This window comes from Pteronotus mesoamericanus, unplaced genomic scaffold (assembly GCF_021234165.1).
Source record: "Pteronotus mesoamericanus isolate MK-2021 breed Mesoamerican mustached bat unplaced genomic scaffold, CSHL_Meso_final scaffold_31, whole genome shotgun sequence".
NCBI lineage: Eukaryota > Metazoa > Chordata > Mammalia > Chiroptera > Mormoopidae > Pteronotus > Pteronotus mesoamericanus.
The window spans coordinates 16,229,925-16,255,722 of NW_026555312.1; the positions used below are offsets into that span (position 1 = coordinate 16,229,925).

Sequence of the window (25,798 nt, forward strand, 5' to 3'; positions counted from 1 at the left end):
TCTCTGACTCTGATCCTCCTGCCTCGACCTTAGAAGGACCCTTGTGATCACTTTGCACCCACCCAGGATAATCTCCCCATCTTTAGATCCTTAACTGAATCACATCTGCCAAGTCCCTTTGGCCATGTAAGGTAACTTATTCAGGGGTTCTGGGGTTAAGGACATGGACGTATTTGGCAGGCCATTATTCACACTGTGGAAGGAGCCAGTTTTGCAAGGTGGAATCAGAGCTCAATTGTAAACATATTAAATTTGAGAGATCTTGTTAAATATCCAAGTCGGCAGTTGAGTAAATAAACCTGGAGTTCAGAGGAGAAGTCCCAACTGAAATATGAACTTGGTGGTAGCTATCACGATATACCGAAAGCCGCATGAGCTAAGATATCACCTAGGGAGTAAATGCGGAGGGAAGAGCGAAGACCGAGGATTGAGTCTCAGAAAATTCCAGTGGTTGGGGGTTGGAGAGATGAGGAGCAACCAGCAAAGAAAAACAAAGGCAGGAGGAGAAGCGTGTGAGAGTGGTAGTCCACCAAGTAAAGAAAGAGTTCACAGTAGACGGAATAATCAGCAACTGAGAGGTCCAGTAAGATGAGACTGAGCAGTGCCCACTAGATTTGCCTGGTGACTTTGACAGGAGCAGTTTCAGAGCAGTGGTGATGTCAGAACCTATTTAATTTGGGTTCAAGAGATAATGGGAGGGGGAGAATTAGAGACAATTAGTATAAACAACTTTCTAAAGAGTTTTGTTAGAAAGAGAGCAAAGAAATGAGGCAGTAGCTGGAGTGGGTTTGGGATCAAGAGGCCTGTGAGCCAAGGGCCTTCCCAGGACAGCTCCGGTCCCGAGTCTGAGCTGGGTGGAGTCTCTGCGTGAGCACGAAGGAGGCCCAGCTGAAGGCTGGGGTTACAGGAAGGGGAGGCAAGAAAATCTTGGTGTGATAAGTGGGGGGAGGGAGCAAAGAGAAATACAGATGTGCCTCTTTTTATACAAGGAATGTCTTTCCACAGGTGCTGAGAAGCTGGCGGTAGATTGAATTTTTAAAATTTTGATCTTATAACTACAGTGGGGAAATTATCTAGAGGAAACTATGGTGATTTTTTTTTAATGTGAAAAAGTCTCTCCAAATATAACCATGTTATGAGAATTTTCATGTATCAGTTTTTCCAAAAACTGGGTACACCTATAATTACACTTCTGGTTCTCTGCTACAGCTAGAATGAAACTAAATATAACTACATATTTTCTTCAAAGGATACTAACCTCAAATGGCATGTAGTTTTAAGAAGCTAAAACATGGAGCAGGAAAGTTATTTTCCAGATGTCACTGAATAAGTCTGGCCTCATCTTGGTAATGAAGCACGAGAACAGGAATTCAGGCTGGTTGTCCTCAGGGCCCATATCAGGAGCCTTCAGCAGTGATCCTAAGACTTTAGGAGGGCTTTAAAAATTAAAAGACCAAGCCCTGCCCAGGTAGCTCAGTTGGCTAGAGTGCCATCCTGATATGCCAAGGCTGTGGGTTAGATCCCAGATCAGAGCACTTACCAAGGTTGCAGGTTCAATCCTTAGTCAGGGTACATACAGGAGTCAACCAATCAATGCTTTTTCTCTCACATCGATGTTTCTCTCTCTCTCTTTCCCTTCTTCTTGCTCTTTAAAATCAATAAGCATATCCTCAGGTGGGGATTTAAAAAAAAATCAACCAATGAATACATAAATAAGTGGAAAAACAAATTGATATTTCTTTCTCTTTCTCCCCTCCCTGCCCCCCCTCAAATCAATGAATAAAAATTTAAAATAAAATTTAAAAAAGCCCAGCATCTAATAATAGGCACAGGACCCTGGAGAGTAGCATGGGGCCTACGGACAGAAGAAGCATGCCTGCCGGGTAGATGGGCTGCCAGCTGTGGCTTACACTAAGGAGAAGGTGCCCATCCTGTGCTTGGAGGTTCAAGGCTGTGAAGTATCACCTTGAAAGGGACATGATGAGCAGGCCCTCTCAGGTCCTTTGACATGGTGTTTCCTCTGCTCGGGCTACTCGGCCCTTACCTCCACGCCTGGCTGATTCTTAACTCATCTTTCAGGTCTCATCTGAAATGTCACTTGGTAGGAAAGCCTTTCTGAACCCCGCAGCCAGCCTCATTCCACCTGAATCCAGTTATGGGGCCAATTAATTTGAAAGCTACAACGATGCTTTGTAAGCCATGCCAATTGTGTGGACGCTAAAGCCTGTGGTAATATAAGCTTCTGGGCTCTTCCAGGCCTCCTATGCTTAAGGACCATAATGTTTCTGCCTGAAGCACTCTTGCTACAGGGGTCTGCAGAACCTGCCCCTCCCTTCCTCTAGGTCTCTGCTACCCATCATCAGCAACAGCATTCCTGAACACTCTATCTAAAATAGCAAGTCCGCCCAAGCCATACCACGCCAACCCTCTTGCCTTGCTTTATGGTTTGCCATAGTCTCTGATGACACGATTTCCTTATTGGCCAACCTCCTCCTCCTTGCCATGAGGACAAGGAGTCTGTCTTGTTCACTGTTGTATTCCCAGAGCCTGAAAGATCACATGGCAAGTTTTAAGTGCTTGATAACTATTTGCTGAATGAATAAGTGGATCAATCAATGTCAGATGATGGGCAGGGAAGGCTGCCAAGGCACTGATCTGGCCCAGTCATATCCCAGCCCCAGGAAGCCCCAAGACCGCCCAGGGCTCCCAACTAGGAAAAACCTCCTGATTTCCTTCCATGTGCTTTTGCTTCTCTTTTTATCATGCAGATGCAGCCATCTGACCTCTCCATTTCTTGGTTTTGGTGCACCTGCAGTCCCAGTTCTCCTCTCACCTTGCACTGAGTCTGATTTCCTGGTTTCTCTTGGATTAATGCAAGTGCTCAACAAACAGCCTGTTCACACACCGCAGTCTCCAGCTGCTCCCCTCTGCCTCGAACGGCCCATTTGAGGTCAGTCCCACCTGTTTTGCGGAATAGAGCATCTCAACAGTGTTATACCCAGGTCCCGAAAAGACGCTCACCTGTTGGGTAGTTATGCTGGGGAAAATGTTTTAAGGAAACTTCTCACTCTCCTGACTAGTAATAACCAAAGACTTACCTGCAGAAAAATATTCACAATAATCCTTGAGAAACAGTTTGGGTTTTTTTGTTTTGTTTGTTTACTGCGGTATAATTGACATACAACATTATGTTAGTTTCAAGTGTACAACATAATGATTCAATATTTATATATATTGCAAAATGATCACCACAAGAAGTCTAGTTAACATCTGCTGCCATATATAGTTACAGATTATTTTTCTTGTGATGAGAAGCACTTTGATTTGTGTAGAAGTTGCCCTTAAAACTTCCCATCATTCTTGGAGCCCTTCCTGTGTAGGCTTTTAAATGACATATTTTCAAGAGTTTCTGACTAGAGTACCAGCAGAGAATGAACACATGGGAAGACTTCACAAGGCCACACATCATTTACTGTTTTAAATATTTGACTGGAATGGGGAAGGGTGAGAGAGAGAAACAACCAAAGGTGAGGGTGACTGCTTCTGAGGCTGCGCCATCAGAGCTGTTGGCTTCCCTCGCCATAATCTAATGATGGTCTAATGAGGACAGTCATTTGAATGCCCTCATCCAGAAACAAAGCATGGGCACCCAACTTCCGTGGGCCTGCTGAATTTTGACCACATTTCTCTTCTCCCAAAAGGCAAGCATGGCTAGGACACTTCAGACCCCACTGGCCAAAGACTTCCCATGGTTTGGATTTGCGGGACTGAGGCTGCTTCCCGGAATGCCAGGGACCACAGACTGCCTTCTCTCACTAAGGCCACAGCCACTGTTTGCTACCGCTTTAGGGCTAGGGCTCCATTACAAAATGCCAGCTGCCACCAAACCATCCTTTGTTTACTTTGTTGGAACAATGTCATTCACAGGCAGAAAACCAGGTGAAGACACTCTTGCACTTAATAAGGAATTAGGAAGTTTCACTCTTGCTCCTGTGGCTATTGTATCTCTATACTGGTAGACATCAGGAGCCTCCTTCCCAAAGGCCTTCCATACAGTGCTATTTAGTCAGCACTGGACTTTTCTCTGGGTCAGAGTCGTCTGAGGACACAAACTCTCTTTAGCCTTGTTGTACATCTAGAACATTCTAGGGTTCCAGGCACAGATAAATATTTGTTGAATGAATGAATGAATGAATGAATAAAAATTTAAGGATGGTCTTTGGAGACAGAGAGGGCTGCAGCTGACTAGCTGAGTGACTAGGAAATTTACAGAGCCCCTCTAAGCCTACTATCCCAGTATGTAAATGAGGATGACAATAGCATTTACTTCAAAGTCATTTTTAGAGATTAAACGAGATTGGACAACACAGGCTGGACACAGCATCTGGCAAATGGTAAAATCTCAATACACTATCCTTATTATTTCCTGTTTCACTTTCAACCCTATTCTCCTCATATGACCTCAAATTCCTATTTATAGTTCACGAACCAAACCAGAGAAACCTTCTGAATGTCTGGGGCACTGTGGTTCAATGTTATACAATTATTCCTTTTCAGTTCCTGTGACGTAAAAAGAGATTCAGCTAATACAGTTTTTCAGTATTAAAGTACTTTCTGGTTGAGAATGATTCCTTGCGTGTGAATTATTGATACCTACTGATAAACAAATTCACAGCAATATATTAAGGACTAATGATAGTATCTCCACTTGAGGGAGCAGTGTTAATGGTATAATTTGGGGCAGCTAAGTGTGAACTGTAAGGTAAATATTTTTTTAAGGCATTGCTATTTAAAATGTGGTCCCTGGACCAGCAGCATTGGGATTCCTTGGGGGTTTGTTAGAAATGCAGGCTCTCAGGCCCCACCAGACATACTGTATCAGGATCTGTATTTTAACAAGGTCCCCAGGGGGTTCGTATGCACTGTAGTTTGAGAAGCACTTGTGTAGGGGCTCATGAGATATTGGAATTGCCATTCAACCTATACAGGAAACTCCGTGTGTTAAAAACTGAAGAGGACAGATGGATGTAGTAAAACTTGTACAGGAGAGCACACATTTCCCACACGTTTCTGTTGCCCCTCCTCCCTACCTGTTCTAAAATCCATTAAGCCCCTCCCGCTACTCTGCACACACGCCTTGTCTAGCAATGCCACACAAAAGCACACCTCCACATACTATCAGTGGTGAATATTGTGAACCTATTTATCTATTTTTACATTTTTATGGCTCATTTGTTTAAAAAAAAAAGAAAAAAGAACAACCAATCAATGTTTCTCTCTCATATTGATGTGTGTGTCTCTCTGTCTCTCTCTCCTTTCCTCTTTCTCTAAAATCAATAAAAACATATCCTAGGGTGAGGATTAAAAATATAAATAAATAATAAATAAATAAATAAGCCTGTTGCTGATTGTCTCCAATTTTTATAATAAAGAAAATAAACTCAGTTGTTTTATCTTTTAAATAAATCATTAGGACTGTCCTCTCTGAGTTGGTCTAATTTTAAACAATTCTAATGCCTGCATTCTTTTACACATGCATTATGGCACAAACTGGTCAATCCTCCTCACCCTGATATCCATGAGAAAACTGAAAAAAAAAATCAGATCGGGCACTATCATACTACAATAACAAAAAGAGAAACCATTAAACACTTCTTTGGGTTTTTGTGCTGCCTGCAAAATCTGGAGGACAAGGGAGGGCTCACTGCTTTTCTGCATAGTAATAAGGGAGACTTGTAGTTCTTAAGAATAAAAACAGGGCCATGCTCAACGGAAGAACATTCCTTCCTTGATGTAGGATTCAACTGACCTGGGACCCCAAGGAAAATTGTCTCTGTAATGTATTTACTTCATAAATAACTCAAGGAACAAGCCATTCACAGCTCTTACGGGTAGGAAAAGAAATTAAAATTAGGGGACTCATATTCAGCTTCTACCATGGGAGCTGTATTAGAGTTCTCCAAAAAAACAGAACCAATAGGAGATTATATTCTATACAGGAGTGGGAAAAAGTAGGTTTATAGTTGTGAGTATACAAAACACAGTTTATTATTTTATTATTAATTAATTATTGTACTATTTTCCATACAAACAACTGTAAATCTACTTTGTTTTACCCTGTAGACATATAAAAAGATGCATTATAAGGAATTAGTTCACAAAATTATGGAGGCTGAGAAGTCCCAAGACCTGCGGTCAGCATCCTGGAGACTCAGGTAAGCCATGGTGTAAGTTCCAGTCACAAAACTGGCAGACTTGAGACCTCGTCTGAGTAAGAGGCAGGAAAAGACTGATGTCCCAGCTCAAGGCAGTCAGACAGAAAGAGGTCTCTCTTACTGACAGGAAAGCCAGCCTTTTTGTTCTCTTTAGGTGTTCAACTGATTAGATGAGGCCCGCCCATATTGGGGAGGGCAATTTGCTTTACTCAGTGTACCAATTCAAATGTTAATCTCATCTAAAAACACCCTCACAGATACACACAAAGTCTGACCAAATATCTGGGCACCCTGTGGCCCAGTCAACCTGACACATAAAATTAACCATCACAGGAGCACAGATGAGGCAAAGAAGCATGTCAGTTTAAAGTCACTACTTGAATTTTGGAAATGACAAGGAACCTTTGAAGGAAATCTCTTTTTATAAAAAAGAGTGTGACTGTCTGCCCGAGGGCTTTCCCTGGCTGCAGGAGCGTGTCCCATGCGCATGCTGGGTGGGCTGGAACACAGGGAGCTACTGCTCTGGCAGCGGCAGTCCTCTGCCAGTGATGACTGGAAATTGGTAAAGGAATACTCCAATTTCCTCACCTTTCACATCACAAGTCTGACGTATGTTCTATGGTAAACTCTTCCTCATAAATGTACCAATTCCATTCCTTATCTTACTTTCCCGTTTCCCTACCAGAGTTCTCTGAGATCACCTCCAGAATGAACTACTTGCACTCAAATCAGGTCCCAGGGTCTGTTTCTGGGGGAATACGATCTAAGCTAAGAGGATAAATTGTGCTTAACTCGTAAGTTCATTGTTATCAATACCTAGGTTTAAGGTTGGGATTCACACAACATGGTCCTCAAAAAATCCCTACTTGTACCTTTTTTTAATCCTTACCTGAGGATATGTTTATCAATTTTAAAGAGAGAGAGAGAGAGAAATATTGATGTGAGAGAGAAACATCAATTAGTTGCCTTCTGTACACGCCCTGTCCAGAGATCAAATCCTCAACCTAGGTATGTGCCCTGACCTGGAATTGAAGCTGCAACCTTTTGGTATATGGGACGACGCTCCAATTAACTGAGCCACCAGGCCAAGGCTAAAATTTTTGTTTAATACAAGTCAGGGTAGTAAATTATGGCTGGGAATAATAAAGACAAATCTCCAAAAGCATATTTTAAATCTAGCTCTCCAAGAATTATCAGAGATAGATTTCCAAAGGATACAAGCTTGTTATAAAAATATCTCAGGATACACAAGCACCCTCGCTGGTGTTGCTCATTTGTTTGGAGCATCGTCCTATAAACCAAAAGGTCGTATATTCAATTCCCCATCAGGGCACATGCCTGGGTTGTGGGTTTGGTCCTGGTTGGGTTGCATATGAGAAGCAACCAATCGATAGTTCTCTCTTACATCGATGTTCCTATCCCTCTCTCTCTCCCTTTTTTTGCCCTTACTCTAAAATCAATATGCATGTCCTCAGGTGAGGATAAATAAAAGAAGAAGAAGAACATGCAAAGATACAAGCCCTCATGCACAAGAGCCAGCAAACTCTGAGTGATATCTTTAAATGAAAAAAGTATTGATCTATAGATTCAATGCAATCTGTATCAAAATCTTACCACTTTTTTGAAGAAATTGACAAGCTCATTTCTAAAATCTATATAGAATTAAAAAGGACATAGAAAAGTAAAGAATTTTTGAAAAGGAAGAACAAAGTTGGAAGAATTGCAGTAACTGATTTCAGTTCTAACTATAAAGCTATAGAAATTAAGACAGTGTTGTATTAATATAGGAACAGATATATGGATTAATGGAAAATACCAGAGAATAAAGAAATAGATCTCCTCTTATATAGTCAATTGATTTTTTTACCAAGTACCAAGGTAATTCAATGAGATAAGGATATCTTTACAACAAAATGTGCTGGAACAATTGGATATCCATAAGGAAAAATTAGCCTTAATTTGTACCTCACGCCAGATCCTAAAAGTACTTGGAATAATAAAAGACCTACATCTAAAAGCTAATACTATAATAATTTAAGAAGAAAAGATGGAAAAAAATGTTCACAGTCTTGAATCACTCAAATATTCTTTAGAGGGGACAAAAAAATATACTAAAAGAAAAAATAAATAAATCAGACAAATTTTAACTTCTGATACTCACATACATCTGACAAAAGACTTGTATCCAGATATATAAACAACACTTATGAATTAATAATAAGACAAAAACCTAATTTTAAAAAATGGGCAAAAGATTTAAGCAAACACTTTATAAAAGAAAGTATACAATTGACCAATAAGTACATGAACAATGCTCATGATTTATTCATCTCAGAAATAAGAATTCTAACCACAAGATACCACTACATAGCTCCTAGAGTGGCTAAAATCTTCAATACTGACACCACCACCAAGTGTTGGCAAGGATGTAGAGCAATAAAACTCCCATACACTGCTGGTAGAGGTACAAAATGGAACTACCATGTTGGAAAAGAGTTTGGTGATTTCTTATAAAGTTAACCTAACCATATGACCCAGGAAGTCTACTCCTAGTTTTTACCCAAGAAAAATGAAAACATATACCCACACAACAATTTGTACATGAGTGTTTATAGAAGTTTTATTCATAATAACAAAAGCAACACAAAATTGAAAATAACCAAAATGTCTGCCAACAAATGAGTAGATAAATTTTTGTATAGCCATATAATGGAATACTATTCAGGAATAAAAAGGAACAAATTACTGGTACTGTATATACAACATGGGTGAAATTCAAAACCATGAAACTGGGTGAAAGAAGCCAAATACCAGCATATATAACATATGCTCACATTTTTTTATTCTTATTTATTGATTTTTATAGAAAAAAAGGAAGGAGGGAGGGAAGGGACAAAGAGATAAACATTAATTGTTTTACTTATTTATACATTCACTGGTCGTCTCCTGTATGTACCCTGATCAGGGACGGAACCCACAACCTTGGCATATCGGGACAATGTTCTAATCAACTGAGCTACCTAGCCAGGGATATATGATCACATTTTTATTAAATTCTAGAAAAGAGGAAAATAATCTATAATAACAGAAACAGTATTAGTCTCATACACAAAGATTTTTTTAAAGGCAAAGTACTTCCAGTCAAGATGAGGCATAGGTAAACATGGCTCGCCTCCTCACACAACCACCACAAAAATAACAACTAGCTACAGAACAACTATCACCCAGAATTTTCAGAAAATGGAGTTGTATAGAAGTCCAACAACTAAGGAATTAAAGAAGTCACATTCATATGGACAGGTAGGAGAAGCAGAGATGTGTAGAGAGGCACAGGAACATGGAATGGGTGGTCCCCACCAATGTATGGTGGATAAAAATCAGCAGGGATACCTTGCAAGTGAGGGATCCCAGTCCCACACCAGCCCACCCGGCCCAGGATTCCAGTGCCAGGAAAATAAGTCCCCATTACCTCTGGCTATAAAAACCAGTGGGTGTTGGGGTGGCAGAAGAAACTGCGGAATTCTCAGAAGTTTCCTCTCAAAGGGCCCACAAAAGACTTAGGATTTAGGCAGACTCACTCTCTCTGGGCTCCAGCTCAGGAACAGCAGCTGGAAGGACACCCGTGGCATAGGGGGAGAAATTGAAGTGTCTGGCACTAGGGCGAGTGCCAGGGGACAGCTTCCTTCTGGACAAAACTCCAGAGGCCAGGAAGCAGCATTGTCCCCTTTCTGAGTCCTCCCCCACACAGAGCCACAGAGTGGTGACACCATTTCAGAGACTCCACCAACCTGGCTCACTTGGGTTGCACTTCCATGGCATATACTAAAGACTCCACCCCATCCAACTTACTAGTGCATTTTTCTACAGCAGGCCACACTACTAAGACAGGGAGTCAAAGCAGCTCCAACTAATATATAGGAACAAACAGGGGAAGGCTGCCAAAATAAGTAAACAAATATGGCCCAAATGACAGAACAGATCAAAACTTCAGAAAAAGAACTAAACAAAATGGAGGTAAGCAATCTAGCAGATGCAGAGTTCAAAACACTGGTTTTTAGGATGATCAAGAAACCCACTGGGTACCTCACCAGTATTAAAAGACCCAGGCACAAACAAAGGTTACAGTAAGTGAAATAAAGAAAAATTTAAGGGGAGCTCCAACAGTGGAGCGGATGGAGCTGAGAATCAAATCAATGATTTGGAACATAAGGAAGAAAAAACTTTCAATCAGAAAAGCAAGAAAAGAAAGAACACAAAAACACAAGGATAGGCTAAGGAGCCTCTGGGACATCTTCAAACATACCAACATTTGAATTGTAGGGGCACCAGAAGTAGAAGAGAAAGAACAAGAAGTGGAAAATGTATTTGAAAAAATAATGGAAGAAAACTTCCCTAATTTGGTGAAGGAAATAGATATACAAGTCCAGAAAGCACAGAGAACCCCAAAGAAGATGGACCCAAAGAGGACCACACCAAGACACATCATAATTAAAATGCCAAAGATTAAAGATAAAGAGAGAACCTTAAAAGCAGCAAGAGGAAAAAAAGATAGTTACCTACAAAGCAGTTCCTATAATACTGTCAGCTGACTTCTCAAAAGAAGCTTTGCAGGCTAGAAGGGACTGGCAAGCAATATTCAAAATGATGAAAAAGAAGGACCTACAACTTAGATTACTCTATCCAGGAAAGTTATCATTTAGCATTGAAGGGCAGATAAAGTGCTTCAGAAAAAGAACTAAACAAAATGGAGGTAAGCAATCTAGCAGATGCAGAGTTCAAAACACTGGTTATTAGGATGATCAAGAAACCCACTGGGTACCAGACAAGGTAAAGCTAAAGGAGTTCATCACTACCAAGCCATTATTATGTGAAATGTTAACAGGACTTATTTAAGAAAAAGAAGAATTTCAAAACTATGAACATTAAAATGATAATAAATTCACAACTATCAATAATTGAATCTAAAAACCAACTAAGCAACAAGCAGAACAGAAACAGAATCATAGACATGGAGATCATTTGGAGGGAGGTGGAAGGGGGAGTAAGGGGGACAAAGTATAGGGAGTAGCAAGTACAAATTGGTTAAACAGGGGCACGTTAAGAACAATATAGGAAATGGAGTAGCTAAACAACTTATATACATGACCCATGGTCATGAACTAAAGGGTGGGATTGCCTGAGGGGACAGAGAGTACTGGGTGGAGGGCGGCAAAGAGGGTAAATTGGGACAACTGTAATAGCATAATCAATAAAATATATTAAAAAATAAACAAAAACATAGCTGAAAGACCAGAAAGAGGCAAAGTAAAACCACAATGAGGCGTGGCTTTTTTTGACCTGCAGGATAGCAAAAGTACAAATCTAGAACAGAGATCACAGGTGGAGTCTGGGGATTGAATGCAGAGGACCATGAGGGTCTATTTTGTCGGGACAGAAATGCTCAATCTTTTGATTATGGTAGTATACATTCGTCAAACTACAACAAAATATACACTTCAAATAGGGATTTTATTGTGAGTAAGTTATACATTTGTCAAACTACAGCAAAATATACACTTCAAATAAGGATTTCATTGGGTGTAAATTATACCTCAACCAGGGGGATGGGGAGTTATTGTTTAATAAGTAGAGAGTTTCAGTTGGGGAAGATGAAAAAGTTCTTTTTCATGGTGATGATGGATGGTACTTAATGTGAATTTTTAAAAGAACAATATAAATGTATTTAATGCCATAGAACTGTATACTTAAAATGGTTAAACTGGTAAATTTTGTATTATGTATATTTACCACACAAAAAAAGTATACTTCAATAATGTCGATTTTACAAAAATGAAAGAGGGTTTCCAAAACACAAGTTTGAAAAAGAATGAAATGCAATATCTGGAAATAAATGTATAGTACTTAGAAATATATATGGAGGATGTACTAGATCCTAGCAATATGTGGGATCCTATTGGGCTGTCTAAGAGGATAAAAGCGGCCACCACAGAGCATGAAGAGTTGGAATGAAGAGCCAGAGTTCTGGCTCCTGCATGTCTCACTGTGTGGCCTGGTCATGTCGCTTTTCTTCTTAGAGCTTCAGCTCCCTTTCCAGTAACACGTTGGGGACGAACTGCCGGCACGGAAGGTCCCTCCCAGTTCTGACATTTTCTATTGTTATGTCCATTGGGGATTTACTTCCTTATAGATAAGAGATTGGAAAAGGAAATCCATAGCCTAGGTAAGAAAGACCTAAGGTGGGCTTTAAAGAAATGAACAACATTTGTATTCCTAATAATTATTTGTCTTAAATAAGTCATGCCAGGTTTTTTTTTTTCCAATGAACTTCTGCTAAGCACACATGTTTTATGTCCAGGCTTTTCCTCTACTTTCCTCTGCTCCCTTCCTTTTTTTCTCCTTACCCTTCCTTTCCTCCCGTTTCCTGTGTTCCTCCTTCCCTTTCTGGCTTTTTTTTATTTCTTTCTTATGACTCAAAAAGCCTGTGTATCAACGCTCTCCCAAACCTGCTCTACCAAAGGTCACAGTAACCTACTTCCTTGTTGCCTGTTCCAAAGCACTCTTAAATATTCATTTCACCTGAATGTTTCGCCAAAGTCAACACTGTTAAACCCTCCAGTCTAATAGAACTTGGAACTCTTCACTCTGAGACGCCAATCTATCTGTCTCGCCCTTCCTCCAGGACGACACTGTCTCAGCTCCTTCTTTTTCCCTTCTGCCCTTCCAGGAATCAGAAACTGGTAGAATATATTTAAGGCGTATGAGCCCTGCGGGCCCCAAGACATCTTCTTTGTTTTTGTTTCTTTGTATGCTGTTGTCGCTGTTGTTTTAAACTCTCAAAAGTAAAAGCCATTCTTTTACGAGAGATTCTATTCTGTGTGGTTTTCCATTCTCACTGTGCGGGTTCTTCCTGGGCCATTCCACCCAAGGCTGTCATCTGTATCCTAACAGCCTAAATAATTAGTGATGTCCCTTAAGTCCCATCTTTCCATGAGAGGGGCATTAGGATGCCCTCTTTTATGTATTCTAAGAAAAATTGTAGTTGTGCAAGAGAAAAAGGGCAAAATACATGAGGAGATGATTTATAAAATAACAAATATCAATGGCTTGTAAACATATTAAAAATCTTAGCCTCATACATGATAAAAGAAAGGCAAAGTAAAAACCACATCTCATTATGGTTTTTTGATCTTGCAGAATAACAAAAATGAAAGAATGATAACATTAGGGCTCGATGAGGTATTGGAAAAATAAGCATCATCCTTCTGGGTGGACAATTTAATACTATTGATCAAAATATAAAATGTACATGTCTTCAGACCCAGAAGGTCCATTTATAGATAATTATATGAGAAAGGCAGAATGGAGAATACAAGTGTGGCATGTTACTACTTGTATTAATAAGGCATGGGGAGATTATATGCATATACAATAGGCCATTAAGAGTGGTTAGAGTGGGGCAAAAACTAGAGTGCTGGGAGTCAAGGGTGGGGAGAAACTTATTTTTTTCCTGCGTATTTTTGTATTGTTAGAATATGTTAATCTTATGCATACTGTATTGTTACCAAAAATATTAACATTAATAAGTGAATTGAAAAATAGATATATACTAGACAGATGATAGGAAAGAGAGCCTTATAAACAAAAAGGAAAGGAATAGTTGAGATAGAAGGGACCTTAAAAGTATCTAATCCAACACCATTTGCTGATGAAGAAACTGAGCTCAGAGCACCGCTGTGACTTGCCTAAGATGTTGCTGTTACTGACCAAGCTGGATCTTTAGTCCAGCACCTGTCCCCCTACAATAAATTAAATCAAGTTTCTTAGATGGCACCCTTGATGCAAGAAGTCCATCTACATATTTGAACTTGAGAAACAAATGAAGATGTTTATAAAATTGAATTTGCAATATATTTTCATTTCTTAAAGGAAGGTCCACTCTTGTGTTTTAAAATTACCAAAGTATTAGATGCTTTGGTGTCTAGAAAACTGGTAGAAAATTTAAATAATGCAGAAGTATATTATTGTATTATTTCCTCAACAAACATTCCAGCCCTCCCCCATCTTAATTGATTTTCATGGGACCTACACCACTTCCATCTCCAGGGGACACTCTGATCTAAGCTTAAGCACGCCTTCTTGACACTGTGATTTATTTAGAATGTATAGATCCAAGCCAAACAGCATTTACCTCTCTCCTGGCCACAGGGGTTCATTCAGGGTTGGTCCAATAAGCATTGAATCTGAGCATTTTTAATGAGAACTATGATACATAAACATGTCTCTGCTTCTGGATACCATGGGGGTGCATATGTGAAGCCTGGAACTGATCCCATTTTTTTTTTTTTTTTACTACCAAGAAGGAATATTACCTAAGAATTCAGCTGACACTGATTTCTCAACAGAAACAGTTCAGGCTAGGAGGGATTAGTATGAAATATTCAAAGTGATGACAAACAAGGACCTACATCTAAGACTACTCTACCCAGCAAGGCAATCATTTAAAATTGAAGGAAAAAATAAAGAGCTTCCCAGACAAGAAAAAGCTAAAGAAGTCCATCACCACTAAACCAGTATTAAAAGAAATATTAAAGGGATTCCTAAAAGGAGGAAGAGGAGGAGAAGGAGCAACATAAATATGTATAATAAAATGGCAATAAGTATATGCCTATCAATATTCACTTTAAATATAAATAGATAAATGTTCCAATCAAAGGACAGGGGGTAGCTGAATGGATAAGAAAACAAGATCCATGTATATATCGTCTACAAGAGACCCATTTCAGATCTAAAGACACGCAGAGCCTAAAAGTAAAAAGACGGGAGAAGATATTTCATGAAAATGAAATTGGAACAAAAAGCTGGGGTAGTAATACTTATATCCAACAAAGTAGACTTTACAACAAAGGTTATAATAAGAGACATAGAAGAACATTACATAATGATAAAGGGATCACTCCAATGAGAGGATATAACCCTTATAACATTTATGCACACAACATAGGAGCACCTAAACATATAAAGCAAATTCTGATGGTCATAAAGGGAGAGATTAACAGCAATATAGTAATAGTAGGGAACTTTAACGCCCCTTTGAGATAAATGGATAGATGTTCCAGACAGAATATCAACACAGAAACAGTGACCTTAAATAACACACTAGACCAGATAAATTTAATTGATATTTTCAGAGCATTTCACTGCAGAGCAGAATATACACTCTTTTTAGATGTACATGGAACCTTTTCCAGGATAGACCACATATTAGGCCATGAACCAAACCTCAACAAATTTAAGAAGACTGAATTTATATCAAGCACATTCTCCAACAACAATGGTAGAAAATTAGAAATCAAGTACAGGAAAAAAAAAACTGAAAAACACACAAGAACATGGAGGCTAAATAACATATTTATGTTATTTAGTAATAAACATAAGTAATGAATGGGTTAACATGAGATCAACAAAGAAATCAAAAGATACCTTGAGACAAATAAAATGAAAACACAGTAATTCAAAATCAATGGACACAGAGAGAGCAAACTTAAGAGGGAAATCCATAGGACTACCTGAAAACAAAACAAGCCAAGTCTCAAATAGACAATCTTACCTTTCACCTAGCGAAACTAGAAAAAGAACAACAGAGCCCAAAATGAGTAAAAGGAATGAAGTAATAAAGATCAGAGTAGAAATAAACAAAATGGAGTCTAAAACATACACAAAAAACCAATGAAACCAAGACCTTGTTCTCTGAAAAGGTAAAATAAAACTGATACAGCTTTAACCAAATCCATCAAGAGAAAAAGAGAGAGGACTCAAATAAATAAAATCAGAAATGAAAGAGAAGTAACAACTGACATCACAGGCATACAAAGGAGTATAAGAAAATATTATGAACAACTGCATGGCAACAAATTGGACCATCTGGAAAAAGTGGATTAATTCCTCAAAACACAATCTTCCAAAACTGAATAAAAAAGAAACAAATTTTGAACAGACCAATTACAAACAACAAAATTGAAACAACAATCAAAATCTCCCAACAAACAAAACTAGACCAGCTGTCTTCACAGGTGAATTGCACCAAATATTCAAAGAAGAACTAAAACTTACCCTTTTCAAATTATTCCAAAAAATTAAAGAGGAAAGAGTTTGTTTTGTGAGGCAAGCATTACCCTAATCCCAAAACCAGATAGCCACTACAGAGAAAGAAAATTGTAGGCCAACATCCCTGATGAACACAGATGCAGAAATCCTCAACAAAATATTAGTAAACCAAATTCATGAATACATTAAAAAGATCATACGCCATGATCAAGTTAGATGTATTCCTGGGGTGTAAGGTTGGTACAATACCCACAAATCAAGAAGTAGGATACACCACATAAACAAAACGAAGGATAAAAATCATATGATTATATCAATTAATGCAGAAAAAGCAATTGACAAAATTCAGCACCCATTTATGATAACTCTCAGAGAAGTCAATATAGAGGGAACATATCTCAACCCAATAAAAGCTATATAGGACAAACTCACAAGTAACATCATACTCAATGGTATAAAAACTAAAAGTGTTTTCCTTAAGATTGGGAACAAGACAGGGATGTCCACTTTCACCACTCTTATTCCACATAGAACTGGAAGTCCTAGTCACAACAATCAGACAAGAAGAAGAAACAAAATGCATCCAAATTGGAGAGGAAGAAGTAAAATCGTCATTATTTATGTAGGACATAATACTGTATATAGAGAACCCTAAAGATTCCACCAAAAATCTACTAGAACAGATAAAGAATTAGAGTAAAATAGCAGGGGATACAAAATAAACATTTAGAAATCAGTTGGATTTTTATATACCAATAGTGAACTATTAGAAAGGGAAACTAAGAAAACAATCCCATTTATAATTGCACAAAAAAAAATACCTGGGAATAAATTTAAGCAAGGATATAAATAAAGGATCTGTACTGAAAAAATTGTAAGAAACTGAAGAAGGTACAAATAAATGGAAGCATATATCACACTCATGGATAGAAAAAACTAACATCATTAAAATGTCCATACCACCAGAAGCAATCTATAGATTCAATGCAATTCTTATCAAAATACCAATGGTGTCTTCTTGACCAGTGTGGCTCAGTTGATTGGGTGCTGCTGTGCAAAACAAATGGTCAGGGGTTCAATTCCTGGTCAGGGCACATGCCTGGGTTGCAGGTTTTGTCCCAGGGTTGCAGGGTATGTACAAGAGAGAGCAGATCAATTTTTCTCTCTCACAGCTATGCTTCTCTCCCTTTGATCCTCACCTTTACCAACACTGGATTTTTGATGACCTGGTAGGCAAAATAGTTACTCATTGCTGTTTTAATTAGCATTACTTGGATTACTGGCAAGCGATTTGATTGTCTGTAAGCCATCTGTATTGCTAATCCATGAACTACTTGTTCATCTTCTTTGCCTCTTTTCCCTTTGAGTTTTGAGTTTTTCCTCTCTGGTTATTTGTGTACATTTAGGATAGTAAACCTTAATCTAATAATATGATGGAAATATTTTATTCTAGCTTGTCATGTCTTTTAACTTTTTTAAATGCCTTTTTTGTTTTTTAGAAGTTTATAATTTTTAACATAATCAAATGTGCCCTTTTTTTTTCTTGTGGCTTCTGGATTGTGCCTTTTTAAAAAAGGATAGTTTCTAATGTACATTTGGCTTCTCTACTTAGAGCAGGGTTGCTCCTGGATTTGGGACATACCACGGGATTTTTTTTTTTTCCTGAAATAGTCTGGGCCTCCTGGATATTATGGTAGGCTATTAACTTAGAGGTCTGAAAAAGGTTTTTAGTGCCCAACTTGGGGTCTTGGAACTCAATACCCAGCACCCCCTCCTGGGTACCACAGGACACCAAACCTACAGGAGACTAGGCCTCCGGAGCTGAGGAAAGGGGCGGGTGGGTCTATAGTCCTCAGTTTAGTATTTACTGAGTGTGGTTTTTGGCACTGGGATACAGGAAAGGTACAGGATCTAGAAATGATATAGTTTCTGCCCCAGAGGTGTTTGGAGAAAACCAACACAGAAACAGATTATTTTAGGTTTTCTCCTATGCATGATTAATGGCCTACTCTATCATCATAAAATATTTAAATATAGGTAGTAATGTTGAACAGGTTACTTCATTTAGTAGTACAGAATTCTACTTTTAAAAAAATGGATGCAAGGAATTATTATCTAGGATTCCACAACAACCAAAGAATTACCTTCTAAATGAGACTAATAAAAATATCCTGGTGTAGATGGAAACCAGTTGAATAGAGTCAGTTCCTTGGATTCCCACCTGGGTTGTGCCAGGTTGTGTGATCCAGGGTGCTCCCTAAATCATTAGGCTTTGTGTTTTCCTAATTGGCTCAAGACCTAGGGTCTTGGGGTGAGGGGAGTTTGTTAAGAGGAGAGCAAGCTAGGGCAGAGAGGCATAAGATTTGTTTCATTGTTGTTTTGTCTTGACTTTTAAATATCACACTGGAAAATCCTGGCTTTTAGATTACACTCATATTTGGTCTACAAAGTCATTTGTAGTCTGCCCTCGCACCTACTGCAGCCCCATCTCGCGCGCCTGTTTCTGTTCCCGAATAGCCCTGGGTGCTCTGATCTCGGCAAAGGCTTCGCATGTGCTTCTCTGGCTTTTGGCTCTGGCCTTCCTCCCTCCACTTTTTCACCCACTGTTACGGTGTAAATTGTGTCCCTCAAATTCATATCTTGAAGTCCTAACCTCCAGTATCTCAGAATGTGGCCTTACTGGGGGAAAGGGTGTGGCAGATGTAATTAGTTCAGTTAGAATGAGGTCATACTGGAGTAGGGTGGGGCCCTAGTCCAGTAGGACTGGTGATTTTACAAAAAGGGGGAAAGTTGGATACAGAGACACAAGTCAAGAAGTGATTGCCTGTGAACCACGTTAAGTGAGGGAACGGGCATGGAACAGATTCACCACCATAGCCCTCAGACAAAACAAATCCCACCAATGCCATGATTCGGGATTTATGGTCTCCAGAATTTATAGAAAATATATTCCTGTTGTTTAAGCTACTTGGACTGGGACACTTTGTTATAACAGCCTTCTGAAACAAATACATACATTTTGGGACTGCTCTCAGGCATCACCTGGAGGCTTTTCTTAGCCCCACAGCCTGGATAACTTTTTATAAGTAACTGATTCGGATGTGGTTGACATAATGTTATATTTTGTGGACATTCAATTATACATGTAGTTGATATTGTCATTTTCTTATTTTGGACATGATATTTTTTTTCCAGGACTCAAATAGTTTCATAGTTCCTGGGAAAACTTGCAGGCCTTAAGATCCTGCCTAGGGTGCTGAATGAATCAAACTCTCCTTAGCATCTTGAGCTTATTTTTGTTGCAAGACTGAGCACCATGAGTGTAACTAACGCTTCCTTGTGTTCCTCTTACAAGCCTGTAAATTCCGGGAGGACCAGCTTATCTATCGTGTATCTCTTTGTATGCATCCTAGCATGATGTCTAACATGCAGCTGGTTGTTCAGCAGAGTCATTTAATGAACAAATAAATTTCTTTCTTTTTTTTTTTTTTTTTACAAATCTGACTTTTTAGAATGACAAAGGGTGGCAACAATTAATGTTTCTATTTTAAAGCTTGAAAGCAAGGAATAACTAAACATGAAACAAAGAAAAACCTAGGGCACATTTTTTACATGTGAGGAAATTTATACTCTAAGGACTTTATGAGGACAAACCCACATTTTACAGCATGAAGACAAAACTTTTGTTATCTTGCTAATCCTAAAAAGCAGATGTTGGTAAGTAATCTAACTGGACTTCCATCACGCTTGGCCTCTCTCCGAGGTCTTTACTTCAGCGAGGTGAATCTTGCATTGGGTTCAACTTAAAGGTTTAGAATAAATGCTAGAAAGAAAAGGTCAAGGAGAAGAAAAACATCTGCATCACAGCGGTGGGAATAAGTGGCTTTTGGAAAGAAGCAGGCACATGGGGAAGGGAAAGGCAAAGTGGAAAGAGAAGGTGGTGGCCTGTAGGACAATAATGCTGAGGATGAGATCATAAGCAGGTGAGCAACCAAGCACATGCTGAGAGTTTACTGCTGCCTAAAATAACAGTAAGTACTGGCACGCACTGTTTCCTTTCATCCTCCTGGCAGCTCTGTGATGCAGTTATCATTCTCCCTAAACTGATAAAGAAACTTGGGTTACAAAGGTTGTGCTGAGATGAAGGTGAAGGTATTACAGCTGGTGATGGCACAGCTGTGGCTTGGAGTTTGGAGTTTGTGTGACCCCAGAACCCACACACCTAAGTACCTCCACCTCTCCAGCAAGTTGTATTTGTGTGTCTGTCACTACCTTATTGGTCCCCTGAAGGTAGAAATGTTATGTCCATCTTGTATTATGGGAGGTTTTCTGATTTTTTGAATGGAAGGATGTAACAATTGCTTACCAAATCAATCGATTTTGTTTGAGGAAATCAAGTCATACTCTCCAACTTCATCTCTCTTGTTATTCATCACAATATTTATTTGATGGCAATAATTCTTTTTTTCTTAAATCCTTACCCAAGGATATGGAGAGAGAAAGAGAGAGAGAGAGAGACAGAGACAGAGACAGAGACAGAGAGACAGAGAGAGAAAGGGAGAGAGAGAGACAGAGGTAGAGAGACAAACATCAGTTGGTTGCCTCCCACGTGTGCCCCAACTAGGGATGGAACCCACAACGTTTTGTTGTGCAGTTCAACACTCTGACCAGCTGAGCTACCCAGCCAGGGCAAGGGCAATAATTCTTTGAATGAAGACCTATTCTGTTAAAATTATCAAGCACAGTGTTTATTCTTTTTTTAAAAAGTTTACTGATTTAGAGAGAAGGAGAGAGAGAAAGAGAAACATCGATTTGTTGCTCCACCCGTTCATGCATCTATTGGTTGTTTTTGTATGTGCCCAGATCAGGGATTGAACTCACAATCTTGGCATTTGGAGACAACACTCTAGCCAAGTGATCTTCCTAGGCAGGACCAAACAGTGCTCATTCTTCACTGGTCATAGGTCCACTAGCTCTGTATATATTAACTCATGTGATCCTCTCAGGAACCCTCCAAGCAAAGCAGCGGCCCACAGTCATGCAGATTGTGACCAGCACCCCCTAAAACTATGCAGTTCTCAAAACCTGCCCAACCACACGTGATAACTCTGCTGGTAACCTTTACTGTGCCCATTTTACAGATGGAGAAACTGAGTCATTGAGATGTTCAGTGAAAGTTTCTTAGGTTCACAGTTAAACTCATGATAACTACCTACTACTGTTCAAAACATGGTAAGATAAAACCTCATTAATTCAGCCCAATTGCAAGGGTGGGTATAGGAAGGTGGTAGAATTTACACTACTTGAAAAGTTTATGAATTATGGAGTTATTTGAAAGTAAATTATTTCTAGTACATTAATCTACATTTGAGCAATTAGTTAAGTACTACTAGAATGTCTATTAAGAAGCACTGTCATGTTTCTTTAATGAATGTTGATGTCTCATTTGAATCAGGAATAATTAATTCACAAAAAAAATCCTTAAAATTAAAAAGAATGCTGGCTGTATTTAGTCACTTAAGTATTGACTAGACTGGCAATTTACTTACTAAGTAATTTCTTCTTAAATTACCCAAAGAGTTCACCATATTTCAAATGAATGAGTTACTCTTCATAATTGAGTTTAACTTAATAAGATTTTAGTAGATTGTTAAAAACTGAGTTAGAAAAGCCCTAGAGAGGAGCTAGCTTCAAGATAAACATTTTTATTTTTTATTTTTATTTTTTAATTTTTAAAATTCTTGTTCAATTACGGTAGTCCCCATTCCCCCCCCCATTGCTCTCCCCTGCCCTGCCCATCTGCCCTCCCACACTCAGTCCTCCCCCACATTGTCCTTGTCCATAGGTCCTTTATATGGCTCCTTGACTTGACCCTTCCAACAGAATAACTCTTAAGCCAATGATAAGACAGGAATAAACCTAATACATGGTCAATTTGATACAGAATTTTTTGGTATAGTTTCCAGAACATACCACTCAGTTAAAAATAAAAAAGTCCATGGAATTTCAAGTAAAGTTTTCCTATGCATATATTAATATTTGGTATTATTCTTGCAAATCTGGTTTTAAGTATTGTGTAGTGGTTTGGGCTCCAGTCTTCCCAGCCTCCAATGTGCACAAGAGTCTGCTGAGGATTTTGTTATCCTGCAGATTCTGATCCAGTAGGTCTGGAATGGGGCTAGAAAAGCTACAGACCTAAGGCTCTCAGGTGAAGCTGCTGCTGCAGAGTTTAGAACTCAGACTTTGGAAGCCAGATAGTTGGAACTAGATCAAAATTCTAGCTCTTCCACTTATTAGATCAGTGTCCTTGGGCAAGAAACTTAACATCTTCGTTTCCTCATCTGCAAAATGGGGTAATGATAATACTATATATGGGTATTGTAAAGATAAGATTCCCTAATAAACGTGAAGCAATTCAAGCAGGAAAAAAATACTCGACTGGCATTAGACTACACACATGGTTACAACTTGCTTTTTTCACTTAACAATACATCCTGGACATTTTCCAATGTCAGTAGAAGAAAATCTACTCCATTCGAACATGTACATAGTATTCCACAATTAGATATATCTTGATTTGCTTCATTCCAAAAGATTTTTTAAGTTTTTAAATTGCAGTAAAATATACACAATATAAAATTTTACCATTTTCACCATTTCAGAGATACATACATTCACACTGTTGTGCAACCATCACCGTTACTCATCTCAAAAAATTTTCCATCATCCCAAAATGAAAATCTATACCCATTAAAAAGCAGAGCTCCCCGCTATGAAAAAGGTCCCTTGAATAAATGGAGTCACACCATGTGTCCTTTTGTGTCTGCAGTGGATTTTGAAGGATGTTTTCACAGTAACCCTCCCTACACAATCCACACTCTGAAACCTGAATATGTGGAGCTGGTGGTTGTCCCTCTCCTGCTGACCTTCTGTGAGGTGCAACTTCTGTAGGCCTCTGACTCTATAATTAACAAAAACCACCATCACTGAGGACGTACCCTGGGGCAGCCACGAGCTGAGTCCTGCAGAGTATTCTGTGAGGTTGGACAAATGACCCCCATTTTGAAGACGCAGAAACTGAAGGTCACAGGAGCTAAGTGACCCCCTCCTCTGTTAGTTAGGGGTAGAAGTGGGTTATAGTTAGGTGTGACCCCAAAGCCCCTGCCCTTTCCACTACCTACTCACCTGGCAAATGAAAAAGCAATAGTTTTCAGGGTTTTTCAACACCATTCTGATTAATATAGGTGGAACTTAAGCAAAACAGATAACTAAAGATTCAGAAATATAGCCAAATAATCAGGGTGTTTGCTAAACAAAGGAATTCATCACAGAACCTACCTTGAGTAAAAGCTTCTCATTTTTTACTGTTTTCAACAGCTTGTGTGATGGAGTAGATTTATACTGCCTGCTATTGTCCAGCCTCCTTTTTCATGGGGTCTCCCTCATCACGAGAATATGTGGTTTAGAATGATAGTTAAGCAAACAAAGGACTAGGAGAATGTCAAAACACAGTTCCTTATAGAGCTAATTCTATCCTAAAACACTGCAGCCTTTCCCTGCTACAGAAAAAAAGAGAATACGGCGGCAACCACTGTGCTCCCTGACATACATTACGAAAGTCAAAATGCTCGACTGGTATCGTCAGATATTCCCTGGCCAGCCAAATGGGCAAGTGGTGTGTGTGTGTGTGTGTGTACACATGTGTATCCAATTACTTTATAGAACTCCAATGTTCTGTTATTTTAAAAAGCAAAACATATTTTTAAATTTATTGGGGAAAAATCCTCTAAAACTGGATCCTCACTGTCACATCTGAAAATTCCATTCCTTTCTCCTATGAGATGCCTTTTGTCCCTTGTTTTTGCCAAGAAGCACGAGCACTGTTTACGTTTTGCCTCACTCTCTTCACGTGCTGGAGTCCGGGATCCTCTTCGCCAGGCTCACGTGTTGCTTGGGCAGCCCACACGCATTCCTTCCTGCTTTCACCCCTTAAAGGAGCTCCGTTCTCCGGGGTGGAACTGGAGCTCGCACCCCCGCAGCGCCGGGAGGAGCGCACTGCATGGTGTGGTTGTGTGATGTTAAGCTCGGGTCTGTTTTAACAAGCTGGGTTTTAGTTCAAGGCGATTAGGGAAGGCTTGAAAAATATCACTTAAAAGATAATGTGCAACTCAAAGCCACTACCTTCTCATTCATCGTGAACACAAGAGGAAAAAAATGATAGTATCTGCAAGAAAAGTCAAGATTTTCCAGGTCTGATGCTTTTTAGTGATTTGGGTCAAACTCGTTAACATTTCTCTGATGATGACTAATATCCACCCTCTACACAGTTACTGGGGATTTTATTATAAGATAAACAAACTTCAGACTTGTTATAAATAAGTCTGAAATTCAAATCACGTGTAGCCCCATCCGATGAATAGCTCTGAAGGACCCAGGAGAAGCAACTCCCTTGAAACCCACATCTGTAACACAATAAAAGACTGAGAGTGTATCTCACGCTAGGGAATTACTATTTTCTTATGCAGCAAAAGATGCTGCCTTTCTCAACTCACACTCCGTATCACAAGATGATCTTAATCTTTAATCCTACTCTTTCAATCGTTTGTAAATATAACTGTGAATCCACATTCAGTGAGACCCCTTCAAAGTATGGGGTTTATATTATGTACAGAGTACAGAGAAACAGGGGTATAAATAAAGCTATTCCTCCAGTTTTATTTCCATGTCATTGACCATCCATTTGGGGTAGGTGAAATATGACACACATGGCTTCTGGGGTCTGTATCCTCTGGAGAGGATGTAATAATCGTATAGGCTAAATTATAATTCAGTACACATTCATTGGACACTTCACTGCTATGCTTGCCTTCAGCCAAGAGAGTGAACTAAATAAGAGAACAAGAGATGAAATAGCTAGTGGCCACCCTTCTGAAAAGCTTCCGCCTCCACCTCAATATCATGTCCTCACACAGAGTGGCTGGTTTCAATCACTCAACAAGCATGGATGAGACACAATGAAGTATATCTTTAAGGAACTTACTATCTAGTTCAGGAGGAAAGATGTGCATACATAAAGGGCTAGATCTATACAAAGTCATCGAGAATCAAACACTAGAATGTGGTTACAAAGATGTGAGTGAGTATGGATTGGAATTTTAAAGGGGGATGAAATGCCTGGGTTAAGGCTAGTGAGGGTCTTCTGTGGAAGAAGGAACCTCATGAGCTGGCCCTTGAATGAAGCAAGAAATCAAACTGATGTAAATAAAGAACAGAAAAGTGGGCATTTTAGACTAGAAAATAGATGAGCTTGAGCAAGGCACAGAGGTAGAATGAAGACTGTGTGTGCATGCTTCCCTTGGTCCTTCCTTTGCATTTTTTCCCTGCTGCTTCACACATTAGAGTTCCTCCAACTCCAGCTAATAGGCTGCAAATTTATGAAATAGCCACTTGCATTTTACACCATCTGTTCGGGGAATGTT

At 39.2% G+C, this 25,798-nt stretch overlaps 1 long non-coding RNA gene across 1 annotated transcript; it reads right to left on the reverse strand.

Moving 5' to 3' along the window:
* Positions 1-1,618: 1,618 nt before the first annotated feature.
* LOC129085659 (uncharacterized) lies at positions 1,619-23,844 on the reverse strand. The gene is made up of 3 exons (XR_008530737.1): positions 23,658-23,844; positions 2,834-2,961; positions 1,619-1,669 (listed from the first exon to the last, which is right to left on the reverse strand). It is a non-coding gene; the product is annotated as an uncharacterized LOC129085659 (long non-coding RNA).
* Between the last annotated feature and the right edge of the window lie 1,954 nt (positions 23,845-25,798).